This window comes from Acomys minous, assembly GCF_964271855.1.
Source record: "Acomys minous genome assembly, chromosome: 3".
In the NCBI taxonomy this organism is placed as follows: domain Eukaryota; kingdom Metazoa; phylum Chordata; class Mammalia; order Rodentia; family Muridae; genus Acomys; species Acomys minous.
The window spans coordinates 145,665,427-145,677,654 of record NC_140485.1 but is presented as its reverse complement, the minus strand read 5'-3'; positions in this window follow the sequence as shown (position 1 = coordinate 145,677,654).

Below are 12,228 nucleotides of genomic sequence, written 5' to 3'. Positions count from 1 at the left end.
TAAATTTCCCTCACAGTGCTGCTTTAAACATGCCCCAGAAGTTTTATTGTATATGTTCTAGGAAGATTTTATTTCTTGATTTCTTTGACTTATTCATCATTCAGTGATGGGTTGTTTAATCTCCATGAGTTTGCATATTTGTTAGAGGCTTTTGGCTGTTAATTTTACTTTTTATTGCATTTTGTCATAGTGAATAAAAAGGGTGATTTTATTTTCTTTACACTTATAATGCTTTTTTGTGTTGTAGGATGCGGTCTATTTTAGAAAAGTGTTCATGTGCTACTAAGTAGGATATATATTTAGTGATTGGTTGGAATATTCTTTAGATATTTACTAAGTCCATTTGATGCATGATGTCAATTAATTCTGAAGTTTCTCTGTTTATTTTTTCCTTTTCTGGTCTTCTTTATTTGGTGTTCTGTTTGCTTCTTTCATTTATATCGGTGTTTCCTTAGTTGAGAGAAATATTGTTCTACGATTCTTTTGAAGATCTTGTCTAGGCCATTGACTTAGATTTTTTCCCCTTGTTTATGCCTATAATTCAAAACGACAGACTTTTGTTTTTCCCATTGTCTAATATTTCTTATTTGTTCCATTTCCGTATCTTTTATGCCTTTTGCTTATTTGTCCTAGGTCTCCTGTTTCATCTTCAGGGCCCGATATTCTGTCTTCGGTTTGATTTATTCTACTTGTAAGGCTCTCCTTCTCATTTTCTAGTTGGGCTATTGGATTTTCAATTCCACCCTACTTTCAATTTGATTCTTCTTCAACTTTTCTATCTCCTGATGAATTCTGTTCTCAGTCAAGTCTTGTATGGCCATGACCATCAGCCATAGTTTTGTGCTTTCTTAGGTGTTACCCAACCATTTAGTCTCCTTCAGCTCTTTCTCTTTGATTTCATTAAGTTCTTTCCTTGTGTCTTCCTTAAACTCCTTGAACATTTTGACAGAGTTTATGGTTGCTTTTTTGAATCTTTTGTCCTGGATTCCTCTAGGCAATTCTCACTGGCAAGCCTTCCTTCAGGAATGGTGTGACCTGGAGAGAGATTCCGGCCTGATCTTTCATACTGTTAGTCTTCTTGTGGTGAGATCTGCACATCTGGACTCACTTTGTTAGTTCATGCTAAACTCTGGAGGAGGAAGCGGGAAGTCTAGGTATGGAGCTGAGTGGTGGAAGTGGCTGAGAAGAGACCTGTGAGTGGGAGCAGGTAGAACGGCTTGGTGGGAGCCGCCAGGCTGCTATTGGTGCAAGCAGGGTTGGGCACACCAAGCTGTGGCATGGGCTCATATATCATTTTAAAAAATAGCTAAACTAATCATTTGTAAAATAAAAGCATTCATTTTAAAAGCAATACATTTTAACATTTTTCTGTGCCTTGTGCAATATAATGTTCTATTGAACTTGCAAAACCTGTATTTAGTTACCCAGTTTTCTGAGAATGAGAGACCATCAAATGTGTAGGTCGCGGAGTGCCTGAAGTACAAACTGCACAGCAGAAGCTCTGTTGCTTTGACAGTGTAGCTGGTGCTTTTCAATACAGTGTTGTCACTATGCGCTTTAACACCCGCCGCAAGGATGCCTCCTCCTCGCTTCCACTTGCAAAGCGCAAAATAAAAGGTTGTCAGGTTTTTTCTCCGTACATTTTCTTACCACAAAATTTTCTTGCATTTTTCTCAACTTGGCAAAAATTGTTCCATTTTATCATTAATTTCTCATTGAGGAATGAAAATTAATTTTTAAAGGTTAGGTATTTGGTTTCTAAAGTTACTTATTTTGTGAATCAAAGTTAAAAAAATCTTAATTAGATAGATAATATACAATTTAAATATTATGATAAAAGACTATAATAAACTTACTTATGCTAAAAAAAATCATACCTACATAAAATAACAATATTTCTGGCAAAGTTTTCTGATGGCTGTTCTTGTCAACTTGACCACACCTTCCTCTCTCCCCCTCTCTCTCTCTCTCTCTCTCTCTCTCTCTCTCTCTCCCCTTAATTGGATCATTTGAAGTAAGAAGATTCACTTCTAATCTGGATCTTTGAGGTGGAAACACATACCTCTAATCTAGGCCACACTTTCTGCTGGAGGCCTATATAAGGACATGAAAAAGGAAAATCCCCGCCCCCCGCCTCCTTGCCCCGCCCCCCCGCCTCCTTGCCCCGCCCCCCCGCCTCCTTGCCCCGCCCCCTGCCTCCTTGCTCCTGCCATCACTAGCAATTCATTCCTTCAGTGATATTAGAGCCTACATTTTGGGGGATTCTGGTGTACATTGAAAACCAGCTGAGATATCCAGCTTCGTGAACTGAACAATTACTGTACTCTTGGGCCTTCTATACATAGGCAGCCATCGTTGGGTCAACTGGACCACAGCCTATAAGCCATTCTCTCTCTCCTGTGTGTGTGTGTGTGTGTGTGTGTGTGTGTGTGTGTGTGTGTGTGTGTGATCTGTTTTAGTTAGGATTACTATTACTGTGATGAAAGTATGAACAAAAGCAAGATGGCAAATAAAGAGTTTATTTGATTTGTGCTTCTACATCACTGTTCATCTTCAAAAGAAGTCAGGACAACAACTCAAGCAGAAAACAGGGAAGGAATCTGAAGGCAGGAGCTGATTGTATGCATGTATGTATATATGTATGTATGTATGTTTGTATGTCTATGTATATACATATATGCATATGTGTATATGTATATACATGTGTGTATGTATGTTTGCATGTCTATGTATATATATGTGTGTGTGTATGTTTGCATGTCTATGTATGTGTGTGTCTATGTATATACATATATGTATGTGTGTATATACATATATGTGTGTATGTTTGTTTGTATATCTACATATATACATATACGTGTGTATGTGTGTGTATATATATATATATATATATATATATACATATATATATATGTATTCAGAGAGAGATTTACTCTATAAGTTCTGTTACTCTAGAAACCCATAATACAAGTTTAAATCAGGTAAAAAAAATCATAGACTTTAGAGCATTCTCTGGCATCATCTGCCAAGTAATGAGAGGCAAAGGAAAAACAAAAACAAAAGGAGACACTATACTTGTGAGAACCCACTTTGATAAAAGGGCAGATGAAGGTTTGGGAGATGGCTCAACAGTAAACTGTGGCTGCACATGCATAGTGACCTGAGTGTAGATCCTGTGCTCACCAGTTTATGTCATCTAGGCACAGGGTGGGGTCGTCTGAGGGAGGGGTCTCAATGGAGAAAATGCTCCCATAAGATCTGGTTTGGGGGCATTTTCTTAATTAGTGATTGATGAAGGAAGCCTCGGCATCGTGGATGATGCGGTTCCTGAGCTGGTGGCCCTAGTTCTATAACGAAGCAGGATAAGCACGCCATGACAAACGGATGAGTGAGCAGCACCCTCCATGGCCTCTGCATCTGCTCCTGTCTTCAGGATTGTCCCCCATTCGAGTCCTGACTTCTTTTCATGATGAACAATGATATAGTATCATAAATAAACTATTTCTACCCCAACTTGCTTTTGGCCATGGTTTCATCATAGCAATAATAATCCCAAGTAAAACAGATCCCCAGTGCTCATGTAGGAAGCCAGACTCAGTGATGAGCATCTCTTCACTAAGAACTTTGAAATAGGAGTCTCCCTTGCCTGCCAGTCTAGTTGAATCAGCGAGCTCCAGGTTCAATAAGAAACTGTCTCAAAGTAAATGTAAAAAGTATGATATGATTAAAGAAGGCATCTGACTCAACCTCTGACCTTTACATGTACAGCCTACATACACTAACATACATGCATGGACATACACACACATATGCACACACATGAACAAGCACACTCACACATACATGCACATGCATACACACACATACACATACATGCACACACATACACACACATACAAACACATACATACACACGCATACACATACATGCACACACACATACATATACAAACATGTGCACACACACACATGCACATGCACACACACCAAAACTATAAAGAGACATATAGGAAATTCTGAGAATTTATAAACTATCACGAATCTTCATTTTACTAATAAAAGAAAGATGCACTGTTGAGGAACTGAAGTGCTGCCTTGGCAGCTAAGCGCACTTGAGGTCTTGTTGTTCCTGTAGGATCTCAGCGTCCATGTGGAGCCTAACAACAGCCTGTGACTCCAGCAAAAGAAGACCCACTGCCTCCTCCTGGCCTCTGAAGGCTCTACATGTACATGGTACACAGATACACATGCAGGCACGGCATCTATACATATATAATAAAAATAAATAAATAAATAAATCTTTTTTTAAAACTCAAAAGTTGCTGTAATCAGAAAAATATTTTGCTTGTATTATGTTAATTTAAAGCAGCAACTGAATATTCAGTATTTTCACTTGTAGAATTCTTATGAACGTAGTTTAATAAAATATATAGTTTTGTATAGTAATTTTATTATTTTGTGAATATTCATACTGGATACAGGAGCACATGTGAGGCTTCTTGAAAATATAGTAAGATAAACTACTGAGGCCTTAGGCAAAAATTAATTGTGATCTCTACACATAAGCCACTAAAACTAAGGAGGTGGTTATTTGCTAGTTGATAAATGAGCAAACTGATAAGTAGATGAAAAATTAAATATTTTCTCTTTATGACTTTTTTCTCATAGATTTGATACATGTGTTGTACATAAAGGACAGCCTTTAACCCTTATGGCTTTGGTGTAGTTCTTTTTTTTTTTTTTTTTTTTTTTTTTTTTTTTTTGAGAGAGGGTTTCTCTGTGTAGCCTTGGCCATCTTGGACTCACTTTGTAGACCAGGCTGGCCTCGAACTCACAGTGATCCACCTGCCTCTGCCTCCTGAGTGCTGGGATTAAAGGCGTGCGCCACCACGCCCGGCTTTTTGATGTAGTTCTTATTGTTTCTGCTTCTATACGCTGTTATGTTGTAGCATCTCTAAAGTGTTGTTAAAAACTATATAAATTAACCTGCCGTTATTAGTAGCCCCTCTTTAAACCAAGCGAAAGCCACTGGTGACTTGCTTATGAAGATGTATTAGGAAACTATTTTGCTTTTTCTTGTTTCAGAGCCTTCATATACATTCATAAAACTCCAGAAGGTAAACATTAGTAGCTTTTCATTTTAATTCTCACTTTTATACTTGAGTGACAATAGATATTATTTCTTTTTCATTTTCAAAAGTTATGTTTTAGCTATGTACATAGTAACGGTTGAGGTACTCAAATAACATATGAAGCAGACAAACTAAACAAATCATACCAGCCAAATTAATGTTTCTATGAGAGAAATATTTTAGAAAAACTAAAAGGAAAGAAAAGTTGAAAAGTTAGACCTTACAGATTTTTCTTCAAATTGTCAGGATGAATAATGAAGAAAATAAAATTACCTTTAACTTAGTGAATTTTCATCAATCATTTCTTAAAGTGTCAGGAACTACAAATTACTAGTTTATTATTGCTCAAAAAATTGTCTGAAGGACCAGGTCCACAATGATAGTGTTTTTAAATCAACATAATCTTGAGTCACTGTATACAGGAGGGTACATGTACCTCACACACCACGTGTACGGACCTGGGTAAGGCTGGGGAGATGGTTTCCGCAGGTGATTAGACCAGCAAAGGACGTTTCTATATTTAGGTAAATCATGTCCTGGGTATGTGAAAAATGGACAGGAAGGTCTACTTAACGTTAAATCAATCTTTGTGAATGTTAGGAAGATGGAGAAACTATCAGAAGAAAGAAAAAAGACTAACAAGAATACAATTATCTGCTGTAAGCCTTCCAAGAAATATTATAATAGATTTTTTCTGACAGATGATCTAAAGTCTGAGATAAGAGTCCACTGACTTGTCATTAGTATCGCATATAACTTTAACTAAAAATCAAGTCCCCCCCCCCGCCCCCCGCAAGCTGTTTTCTTTCTGTTGAGTCTGTCTCAAAAAATAAAGGCTGATTAGCAGATTTCATTTGATTCTTGGCTCAGAAAATCAGGCCAAAGAAAACAATGACCTACAAAGGATTGTCAAGCAAAAATCAATCAATACTTTTTTCTCCAATGATAACAGAAAATTAATGCTGACTGAGAAATAGGTGCAGTCTTGTGTTTAGATCGTGCCTGCTCTGCCAATGGCCCTGCTGATTATAACAAGTGAAGATGTTAGATTATCCACTGATACCGCTGCAGTTCTGTTGTGATCCGCAATCTGGAAGCTGGGCCATGAACGCCCATTCCTGTTGAGTTTTCAAAAAAAGTTTGTTTGTCTTTTAAATGGTTTGTTTGTGCTGATAAGTTTAAGTCAGATTCTCAGTAAGATTTACAATGAGACAGCTTGTTTTGATGGTTTTTGAGTCATCTCATCATAAAGAGTAGCATTTGTAAATCTTTTGGGATTTGTAGGCGGGAGGGAGGAAGATGTTCTTATGAGTTCTAAATTCTCTAAAAGAGAGAAAAGGCAGGAAAAAACCTGTGGAATTTCTATCCCAGTTTCTCCTCAGTATGACTATTGGAACAAGTTATAAAGTTTTGAATACTCTGTTGTGTTACAAATGATTAAGCATAAAAAATAGGTAAGATTAATTGATGGAGACCATGACAAGATGCGCAAAAACCAGAAGATGTTCATAACCTATTCTTCAAAGTAAAACAAATAAGCAAAAAAATCATGCAAATGAGCCTTAACTTTTATCTGCCTCAGAAATATAACAGATCTTTGGAGTCCATTTGCTTGATTAAATTTCACTAAATAAAATATATGGGCACCAGTAACTCTTTCAGAAGATTGTCATTTGAGAAAAGAATAACTACAAATGATTTAATTGATTTTTTTAATGAGTTATTACATTGGCTCAAACTCATCAACACTGAAAATATCAAGCATTAACCAATTTTAATTTAAAGCTGATATCTCTAGACTTTTTCAGCTGTGAATCCACACCTTCTTGTGGAAGCCACACTCTAAGTTCAGGAAAGACTAGGACTGAGTTGACATTAAGCCTATGAGTTTTCTTATGTGTCTTTCTGACTTTGTTATGGAAAAGCAGGACACTCTCCATCTCTTTCTAGTAAATCTGAACACTAAAGAGATTGCAGGGCGGACTGAGAAAACTTTGAGAAGGAACATTTAACTTCCTCTGTACAGTGGCAAAAAAAGTTGTAACACTTAAATTAGAGGCATCTTGTCCTTTAAGTTGCCCTTTAGGGATCAAATAGCTTAGTTCTAATGGATAAGCTGTAAAAAGATAACTTATGTTGCAAAAAAGTTGTACATATAATATTATTTCTCCCTCTTATTGAAAATAGTTTTTTTTTCACATAATATATTCTCTCCATCTTCTCCTCCAAGTTCGTCCTCCTCTTCCCTCCTGTTTGGATCCACTCCCTTTCTGCCTCTTATTAGAAAACAAACAGACTTCTAAGAGATAATAATAAAAATATAACAAAATATAATAATATAAAATAAAAACTATCACATATAGATTGGCCAGTGGCCCACCAATATCTGATTTGACTTAATGGCCACTCCACAAAACAGAAGCCGTGCTTGACACTGCTGCAGTGACTAAGGCATTCGGGTATTCCCATAATATTATAAGAAGACATGGGTATGATCAGTTATGAACAGGACTGGAAATTATTTGAATATGAGATCACAAGTCAGCAATCAAATAATAATTTTTATTCTTATTTCAATGACATTATTTTTTTCCTGTACTTCCTGCTCTATACTTGCCTAAGACATGTCTCCCCTCAGATACTTCTTTTGTAGGCCACCCAAGAGATCTATTTTCTTCCATACCAGCCTGGGGCAAGGTGCTTCCTCATTTCCATTTTTATAACATTCACTTCTCCTTTCATCAAATCCATTATGTCTAAAAAACGTAATGTCCCTCCCACCCCCTGATTAATGTTATACTTCATTGAATCCTAAGGCAGACATTTCTGGAGATGATAACTACCAACATTCATATATATATATGATACACACGCTATCTATTTTGGGCCAAAAATGATACATAGGGCTGGGTACCATATCATAACACTCATAATTGCACAAGATTTTTGCACAAGACTATTTCACTCTTTGGGGTGGTCTTCATGATGTCTTATGGAGTTTATGATTATTTATTCTATTTCTATAAATATAATTGTAATTTGGATGGAGATTGCATCCAATTTTAGACTGTATTCAGCACTATAAACATTTTCACAAAGTTTTGTATAGAAATGAGAGAATTGTGTGTTTTGCATATATGTGGTTGTGTGTGTGTGTGTGTGTGTGTGTGTGTGTGTATGTGTGTAGAGATGAAATATCAGTTTGTCTTAATCAATGACTAATCACATTATTTTTTGAGATAGATTCTCTCATTGAACCTTTAGTTCATCAGCTGAGCTAGACTATCTGGCTGATGAGCTCCGTGGATTCAGCTACCTCTGTCAGCCCACTGCCCCACAGTGCTGAGGTTACAGATTCATGCTTCTGTGCCTGGCTTTTGTGTGGGTAGTGGGGACCAGAATGCAGGTGACTACGCTTACTTCATGCTTACATGTAAGGTATATTTTCCCAGTCAGAAATAAAAAAAAAAACATATTAGTTTGTCGTCTTACACTCTGCTGTATTGCTGTAAGGAGACACTATTGGAGAAGAAGGCATTGAACTTGAGGCTTACAGCTTCAGAGATTAGACTACGGTAACCATGGCCAGAAGCTGACAGGCTTTTGTTAGAGCGGTAGCTGAGAGCTTTTACATCCTAAGCTGTAGGCAGCAGACAGGGCGAGACAACAGGCCTGCATGGGCTTTGGAAACTCAAAGCCCACACTCAGTGATTCACAGCCTCCAGCAAGGCTGCACCTACCACAATGCCACACGTACCTCCAAATTATCTTCAAACGGTTCCACTAACTGGGCACCAAGCATTGAAACATTTGAGTCTATGGAGACATTCTCATTAAAACCAACACATTCGACTTCCTGGCTCCCCCCCCCCCATTTGATTGTAGCCACATCATAATCATAATGCAAATGCATTTAGTCTAACTTCAAAATTCCGCCCCCCCCAGTCTTTATAGTCTCAAAATTGTTTAAAAGACAAAAGTCCAAATCTCTCTGAGCTACAAGGTTGTCCATCAATTGAAAACCTCTGTAACGTCAAAATAAAAAAGCAGATCACAAACTTCTAATATACAATGCCATATAATATATATACATATATAACATATTGCTCTCAGCACTACTGTGTTTCATGCTCCTTCTAGGTGGCCCAGTAAGCATTCAACTTCTTTTGTAGTTCAAAGTCCCAAAGTCTTCCATATTCCTTCAAACACTAGCACAGATGGCCCCATCAGGGGTACCCACTCCTGGCACCTACTTCTGTCTTAGTTACTGCTCTATTGCTGTGAAAAAAAAAATGCCATGACCAAGGCAACTCATAAAAAACCATTTAATTTAAGGGGGGTTGTTTACAGTTTTAGATGATTAGTCTATGATTATCATGTCAGAGAACAGGCAGGTATGGCTGTGAAGTAGCAGCTAAGAGCTTTACATCTTTATCCATAAGTGGCATGTGGAGAGAAGAGAGAGGGATATCGAGATGGAAAGGGGAGAGAGGCGGGGCCTGGTATGAGCTTTTAAATCTCAGAACCCTAGTGACACACTTCCTCTACTAAGACCGCATTCCTCCAAAAAGGCCACACTTTCTAGACTTTCTCAAACAGTTCTACTAGCTGGGGATGAAGCATCCAAACATATGAACCTATGGGAACCACTGTCATTTAAACCATTCCATTTGTTTGTTTTTTTTCTTTCTGATTTTCATTTCCTTCAACTTTGCTAAAAATGGTTATTAGAGTAGGTTTTTTAAAAGGTGAAAGTCCTTTGCCCAGATAACAACAACAAAAATAATCCTAAACTATCAAAACCAGAAATGAACAAGGAACATGACAACAGACACCAGATACATTCAGAAAAATATAAAGGAATACTTTTAAAAACATATACTGCATTAAGTTGGAAAAACTAACAGAAATGGATGGATTTCTAGTTCATCCAAACCAACAAAGTTAAACACAGAAGAGTTCCATGGCATTAACAGACTGGTAGCAGAGAAGGTGACTGAAACTCTAACAAAAGGCCTTCTATCTTGAAAAGGCCCAGATGGAATCACAGTAGAATTCTACCAGGCTTTCAATGACTGTCTACAACCACTACCTCAAGTTATTTTAAAAAAATTTTTAAACAGAGGAGCACTTCTAAACTGCTTCTATGGAACATGTGTTACTTTTATACCAAATCCAGGTAAATACACACTCACAAAAATAAAATGACAAGCCAATATGCTTTATGAACTTAGGGTTTTTTAAATTCTTTAAAAAATGCTTGCAAGCTAAATACAGGCATATTCAAAAGATCTACCATGTCAACATTGGCTTGATCTCAGAGATGCAGGGAAGGTTCAACATGCATGTGACTACCTCGAAAATTGTAGAGGTAGCGAGTGAAGGCTACCTGCACAGGGCATGCAGGCACAGAACAGGGGGGCCTGTCATCCTTACTCCTGCTGGTCTCAAGGTTGAGATGTTTGGAGGTTTAGCTACATCTCAACCTCACTATGGCTCCATGCTGATTTCCCTGGTGACACGGTCCAAGTGCCCCATAATAGAAGACCCAAATATGAGTACATGAATTACAGCCTTTCGTATTTGAGCAAAGATACCAAAATTATGCACTGAATTAAAAATAGCATCTTCAACAAATGATGCTGGGGAGACTGAATGTCCACAGGTAGAAAAAATTTAGATGCATATCCACCACTGTGCTGGTTGTTTTTTTGTCAATTTGACACAAACTTTGATATATCTGGAAAGAAGGAATCTTAATTGAGAAAATGTTTCCATAAAACTGGCCTGTAGGCAAACCCATAGATGATTTTCTTGACTAATTATTGATGAAGCATGGCCCAGCCCACTGTGAGTGGTGTCACCTTTGGGCAAATGGTCCTGTGGAATATAAGAAAGCAAATAGCAAGGCTGGAGAGATGGCTCAGGGGTTAAGAGGACTGTCTGTTCTTCCAAAGGTCCTGAATTCAATTCCCAGAAACCACATGGTGGATGGCTCACAACCATCTACAATGAGATCTGGTACCCTCTTCTGGCATGCAGGCATACATGCAGGCTGAATACTATGTAAATAATAAATAAATAAATCAGAAAGAAAGAAAGAAAGAAAGAAAGAAAGAAAGAAAGAAAGAAAGAAAGAAAGAAAGAAAATAGCAAGCCAGAGGGAACTAGCCAGCAAGCAGCTTTCCTCCACGGCTTCTTCAGTTACTACCTCTAGGTTTCTACCTTAAGTTCGTGCCTTAACTTCCTTCAGAGGACTGTGATCCAGCATATGTTAGCCAAATAAACCTTTCCTCCCCCAAGTTACTTTTGGTCCAGTATTCTATTGCAGCAATAGAAATTCTAACTGAGACAAGCTCCATTTCAAATCTTCCAAGCCCTGTGTCCAAGTTATATGGTGACTTCACCAATAAGATCTTATGATCAAGTTCTGTGAGACAGCCATCAGCAACAGTGATAGCCTGTGACATTTTGGGAGTCCCTTGACCTTATCTGAGCAGGATTCTACATATAGCTTCCCATGCCTGGCCCTAGGGCTTTGCTATGGCTCCCTGGGGAAACATTATCACCCCCGCAAGGTAGTGTAACTTCATTTAAATTATTTTATATGTATACATACACACTCATATACATATTATGCATATTTTAAGCAAACATGCAGTCGTATTTCCTCACGGTTTCTCAGGCATCCTTGGAGTCTTTAGCCATGTCTCTTCATCCCAGCAGAAGTCCCCTGGTTTTCCTACTTCTCTACTTCACCTGTGTTCTGCTCTCTTCCTGTCTAAGCTTATTCCACTCTCTATTGTTGCAGTTAATTTACCAGTGTTGCCTGATAATGTTTATTATTAGGCCTATAATTAGAAACTCAGGCCAGGTTCCTGGAAACAAAGACAGAAACAGAATCCATGGAGGAATGCTGCTTAGCAGCTTGCTTCTCCTGGCTTGCTCAATTGCTTTGGTTTTTGTTGTTGTTGTTGTTGTTGTTGTTGTTATTTTCTACACCCTAGAGCTATCAACTCAGGAGTAGCACCACCCACAATGGGCGGGACCTCAAGAAAATGCCCTAAAGACTTGCTTATAGGTCAATGCTATGGAG